Raw genomic sequence first — 6,322 nt, forward strand, 5'->3', positions numbered from 1 at the left:
AATAAGAAAGATACCATGATTTAATAAGTTGAAACAAAAAATCATGAATACAAACAATGATTCACTTAAGTTCAAAAACAGATCAGTGAGTAAACACACAAGCTCTGTACGGATTCTCTAAGTAGCCATTTCAATTAAGTCTACTATTGATTTAATTGTAAGTCATGTAGCAAGGAGTTGCACTAGATTTGGTGTAGGCTTTGATGACTTTATTTACTGCTTCCAGAAAATATTTCTCTGTAGCCATCTTCCTATGAGCCCTGATAGCAAACATTCCAGCTTCTGTGCCAACACTACGAATTTACGCTCCTGTTGATAAAAGCAAGTAAAAATGTAAAAAACCAATAGGCCTCATTCACCAATCGTAAACAAACAACACTTAGCCACGTGGTTCTCTATATCTTCTATATAATTTACGATCTCATGTTTAATTCATGATGGTTGTCATGTGACAGTTTTTTTCCGTTGTTTTATCAATAAGATCACGTGACTAAATGTTGTTTGTTTACTATTGGTGAATGAGGTCCATTGTCCTCTTTTGTTATTCAACCAATGCATTAAAAAACAAATGATCGATTCAAAACTTAGGAAAAAAAAGCCTATAAACAAACACAGACAATATGGAGTCATTATCAAAATAATCAGTATGATAAGATTCTAAATAAATACTATTCAGCTTTTAATGTTAAGTTGATTCAAATGGAAATCTAGGTTGACTTCTGAATACCATTATCAAGAGGAGATGAGAAGATTAACATTAAGAGTGTTTGTTGAGAGGAAGGAACATAGTTTGTGAGAGAATTAAATTTGTAAACAATAACTTCCATTGTGGTGACTAAATTATGATGAATATACAGTTTTTAAAGCTAATGTACCTTAAAATGAAGTAATTGCTATCAAATAGCTTGTATTCATACATGAATTTGTCAATAATAGAAAGAGTATCAAGTATTAGATTGCTGAGTGAAAGTATAAACTTGAATGGAAGAAACAGAAAGTAGTCAAGTCTAAACATCAAAGTATGACTAGGAAAATCTCAATGTAATGTCTCAACACCAAATATGACTAGCAAAGTCTCATCTCATCACCAAATAGGATATCACCAAATAGGATTAGGAAAGTCTCACTGTAATATCTTAACACTAAATATGAGTATTTCTTGGTAAAATAGTTTCAATAGCTCTAATAACTTTATAGAGTCTTATGTACTAAGCAAGTTGCAATCAGGCAACTAATTGTTGACTTAAAAGGCAGCCATAAATGTTTTGTAGTCACTATTGGTCATATGGTTAGGGTTAGTGAATGTTTTATGTAGTGGCTGGTTATAAGTTTTCAATATAGTTTTGCTACTTTGCATTTTAAGGGTTCTTATTTAGGATTTTAATGTATTAATCTGGACTACCAAATAAATATCCTTGCTATTTCCATTGACCACAAAGTATTCCTTTATTTTTCTAATTATCTTTTTATAGAGCGCATCTTTCATGCTTATAACATGCTCATGGTCTTATCTCTTTTAGTGGAAACTTGGAGTAAAAAGGTTTCTGTACTGCATTTAGAGGCTCAGCAAACACAACTCAGCTCGGGTAAGATTTGAGCTCAAGCCCCATTTATAGGGACCCAAGAGATTTTATCCAATACAGCTACACATCCCACTTCTTTTAACATTGTTAATTACCCCATAAATATTAACATAATAATGTGAATACATAACTGTACTGTTTGGGCATAATCTGGCCAGCAGCTCATAACGAATATTTTTCTCTACACTAATAGATCAAGCATGTATTTTACATATATGTGTACGGCCCTGCAAAATGATAAGTGTTATGTAATAATTCATGAAATGTTAATATTCAATAAAAAAAAAGTTATAACAAATAAAAAGTTGTAGTAACATAAAGAAAAACTAAACATTTAATTTTCTGAAAACAGGTATTTTAATTTCGGGATCTTTAGCATACCTCAGAGTCCACCAAGCTCTAATGGGTACCTAATATAAGTTAGGGAAAAGGAAAGGCGGTTGGTCATTGTGCTGGCAACATGACAACCTTGTTAACCATGGGCCACAGAAACAGACCTTTTCATCATCTGCCAATAGACTTTATTTTACTTTTTAGAAAGCTAATGCTTCCAATTAATACAGTTTATATTCATAGCCAATTGATAAATCTAAAAAAAATATTGGTGGGGCATTGACCTTTTGACTCTAATGCTGAGGTTCAAATGTCTATAACTTTGAAACAATAAAGCAATTGAAATTTAGGTAAACGTTGGCAACATAAATATCAGACATTTTTAATAAAATTGTGTGGTTTTGGACATTTTGTGTCTTAAATTATTGTTAATTATTATTATTAATTGTTATTATTAATTATATATATCAGTTATAAGCATTCTTGGCTACCAAGTGAAAATACATTTACACCAACAATGTTGCCAACAATATTCTAACATTCCTTACATATTTCAAAAAGAATAAAAATTAAAATCCTTAAGTCTAAACTTAACTTAACTTCTGAACCAAGGGTCCAGGGTTTGAATCCTGGTTTAGACCCAGCTCTAATGGGTACCTGACATAAGTTGGGGAAAATGTAAATTTCTTTAAATCATAAAAAAAAATCATACATATAAACATTACAAATTCTATAATTTATAAATGCTAAGCTATAAACTGCTTGAGTATGTATGTGAGGAGAGCTTCAATTGAAATCACATTGTAGACTAGGTATTTTTGATTTGATGCAGAGTTGTGTTTGCTGAGAGCCTAAAGGAAGGACTCACCGATATCCTCCTCCCCCCCCCTTTCACGTCAACAAAAGATATTGACCCAGAATGCACTGTGCTTGCTATAGGAGCATGGAAGTTGTGTTAATCAAAAGCATTAATAATAAACAGCATGACTACTGCCCAGAGATGAAGGCTTCAATTCAGCTTTCATCACCTAATTTTGAAAAGCATGAACTAAAAATGTAAGTCATTCAGTGTTGCCAGACATAAGCACTGTAATGAACATCTTCACCATCACTTGTTCCATAAGTTGGATGGATCATTGGGTCAACAGAGATGCTGCCCATCAAAGCTTTTCTGCTTTTCTCTTAGTGATAAATCTGAAATGTTGACAAATTACCTTTCTATGTTTCTCTGCTGGCTCAAAACCAAGGACTTTACCAACAAAATAAAACTCTCCATCTAATGAGGTTTGTATCGTCTCTGCTTTTTGATAGCCATGTTGCTTCCCTAAAAATGCAAAATATTTAAAATTTCTTTAGAAAATGTTATGTACTCTTGTTTTCACTATTTTTATCTTATACATGCAATTAAAAGTAGCCTATAGCATAACTGACATGATAGAACAACAATTTAAAGTCAAAACTAGGAAAGTTTATACCATACAAAGCAAGATAGAAAAAGGTTGGTCATGGTCCACTAGCAGGTTACTAGAGACAGTTATCTATTTTAGAAATAATTTTTTTAGAGCGATTATATGGGTAACAAAAAAAAAAATTATATTTCATATCACATTAACAAACAGTTTGTGACACTGTTATGCATCTTTGAAGTTGCAAGAATAAAAAAAGATACTACTTCTATAGTATTACCCTTGGTTCTTCCGCCTGATTTGTTCTCAGGCTATACATTGTTTATTTTGGCTAAATTTTTTTTTTTCTGCACTTCCAATAAAATTTCCTGCATTTTATTTTCAGCCCAAATAGCCTAGTATCAATTACATTGAATTCATAAAGACACATACTTTTGGTGTTTGAATTCTAAGATCACTTTTCTCCCCATCCTCAAACAAAAAAAAATGGTACATACAATCTTCTTTCTTCTCATTTTTTTATTGGAGCATTCAGATGACTGGACCAGTATATGAGATTATTTTCGCATTGGTTTCCAAATCAGGGAACTCTCCATATAATTTTCTTTCTATTGGGGTGTTTTGGGGCCAGTGTCATGTACAGCCTCTTGGTAAAGAGAGCAGTTTTGGAGGAGATGGTCAGCATTCTCTGGTGACACTCCACATGGGCAGTTTTCAGTTTCTGATTTTGAGCTTCTGATACATCTGTTGTCGCATTCTGTTGTGTCTGGATGTTTTACTCCCATGAAACAGTTCTAAAGGCACATCTCTATTCATGATTTAGTTTATCTTTACATATGATTTCTTTTTTAATTTGGTCAGTTGTAGCACCTTTATCTGGACATGCATCTTATACACATTAAAAAATATTTTACACTTATATTTATAGCCTATCAAGTTAAAATAGCCTGATTACCACAAACAGGGAGGTGCGGTGGCTGAGTGGTAAGGCGCTTAACTTCTGAACCAAGGGTCCAGGGTTTGAATCCTGGTTTAGACCCAGCTCTAATGGGTACCTGACATAAGTTGGGGAAAAAGTAAAGGTGGTTGGTCATTCTGTTGGCCACTTCTTCTTCTTCTTCTTCTAGCCAGCTTTATTGCTGCTGAGCTGTGAGCTCTTTTGCAGACTGTGCCAAGGAAAAAAAGTGTGCTGTTTTCTTCAGTTGTTCAGCACTGCCATACAGGGTGTTGGTTATGTTGGGCTGTAGTGGAAGTAGGGTCTGCCTAAGGTGGGTTAGGGAGGGGCATTCAAAGAGGATATGGTTTACGGTTTCAAAGGGGTGGGCGCAGTGTCTGCAAAGGGGTAGTTGTGTGGAGTTTATTTTCTTCAGGTGGTAATTTAATAGTGGTGTGTGTCCTGTTCTTAGTTGGAAGATTGTAGATTGTTTTTTGCGGGGGAGGAAGTTAATACTGTCCAGTTTGTTAGGCGTAGTCATTTCTCTGTAAATGGCTCTGCCTGTGTTTCCTGATGCCCATTGGTTGAGCCACTCCTCTTTGTGATTGTTGACTAACATTGACCTTAGGGTGAGGTAGTTAACAGGTCTATCTGGTTGTTCCATAGATGAACCTGTCTTTGATAGCTTATCTGCCTTTTCATTTCCCATGATGCCAATGTGTCCAGGGATCCACTGTAGTGTAATATTGATATTTAATTTTGATATCATCTGGTGGATTGTCACAATGAGTGTTGTCAACTCTCTTGGGCTGTTTGAGGTGCTGCTGTTAAGTGCTTGCAGAGTAGATTGGGAGTCTGTAAAGACAACAATATCTGATGGTGGTTGCACTCCTTCATATAATTTGTTTTCCACTGTCTGGAGTGCTATGGTAATTGCCTCAATTTCGGCTTGGAAGTTTGAGCAGGATGGCTGCCTGGTCGTGAGGTTTGAGCACTGGACTGTCGTTCGGATTTATCGATGGTCGAGGGTTCAAATCCTGCCCGCTCCCATCCCCCGTCGTAAGGAAGTAAACTATCTTCAACTCTGAAGGAACATCCGAAACATGTAAAACATTTTACAAACATCACCACAGGGTGTGCTTATCTCAAAGTGTTTATTTTTAGGGAAGACCAGGAAGGCACCAAGACCAGCATTGATGGTAGCTTTGAAAGCCGATCTGTCTGTATAAATATGGATAGCTGTTTTTTGATAGCTTTCGATTGTTTCAAGCGTGCCTACTTTGAGCTCCAGTGGGTTTGATTCTTTTGTTAAGGTGTTATTCAGTAAATGTGTTTTGATGATTGGTTGTTTGTAGTTTAGTCCAGGTGTAGTGTTTTCTTCTTCTTCTTCTTCTTCATCGTTCTCATTGTTATGTTGGAGTGTTCATATGACTAGACCAATACATGAGATGAACTGCGCAGTGGTTTCTAAATCAGGGAGCTCTCCATATAGTTTTCTTTCTATTGGGGTGATTTGGGGCCAATGTCTTATACGGGCCTCTTGGTAGAGAGAGCAGTTTTGGAGGACATGGTCGGCATTTTCTGGTGATACTCCACATGTTTCACGTTTCAAGCGTGCCTACTTTGAGCTCCAGTGGGTTTGATTCTTTTGTTAAGGTGTTATTCAGTAAATGTGTTTTGATGGTTGGTTGTTTGTAGTTTAGTCCGGGTGTAGTGTTTTCTTCTTCTTCTTCTTCTTCATCGTTCTCATTGTTATGTTGGAGTGTTCATATGACTAGACCAATACATGAGATGAACTGCGCAGTGGTTTCTAAATCAGGGAGCTCTCCATATAGTTTTCTTTCTATTGGGGTGATTTGGGGCCAATGTCTTATACGGGCCTCTTGGTAGAGAGAGCAGTTTTGGAGGACATGGTCGGCATTTTCTGGTGATACTCCACATGGGCAGATTTCACTGGTTCCAATTTTGAGCTTCCGGAACATGTGTTGTCGCATTCTGTTGTGTCCGGTCCTGAGTCGAAAGATTAGACGTTGGTCTTGTCAGGATAGCTTATAGTAAGCGTCATC

At 35.9% G+C, this 6,322-nt stretch overlaps 1 long non-coding RNA gene across 1 annotated transcript; it reads right to left on the minus strand.

Moving 5' to 3' along the window:
- Positions 1 to 316: 316 nt before the first annotated feature.
- Positions 317 to 4,113, minus strand: LOC129922330 (uncharacterized). The gene is made up of 3 exons (XR_008774329.1): positions 3,820 to 4,113; positions 3,131 to 3,240; positions 317 to 1,810 (listed from the first exon to the last, which is right to left on the minus strand). It is a non-coding gene; the product is annotated as an uncharacterized LOC129922330 (long non-coding RNA).
- Between the last annotated feature and the right edge of the window lie 2,209 nt (positions 4,114 to 6,322).

This window comes from Biomphalaria glabrata, chromosome 13 (assembly GCF_947242115.1).
Source record: "Biomphalaria glabrata chromosome 13, xgBioGlab47.1, whole genome shotgun sequence".
Taxonomy (NCBI): Eukaryota; Metazoa; Mollusca; class Gastropoda; family Planorbidae; genus Biomphalaria; species Biomphalaria glabrata.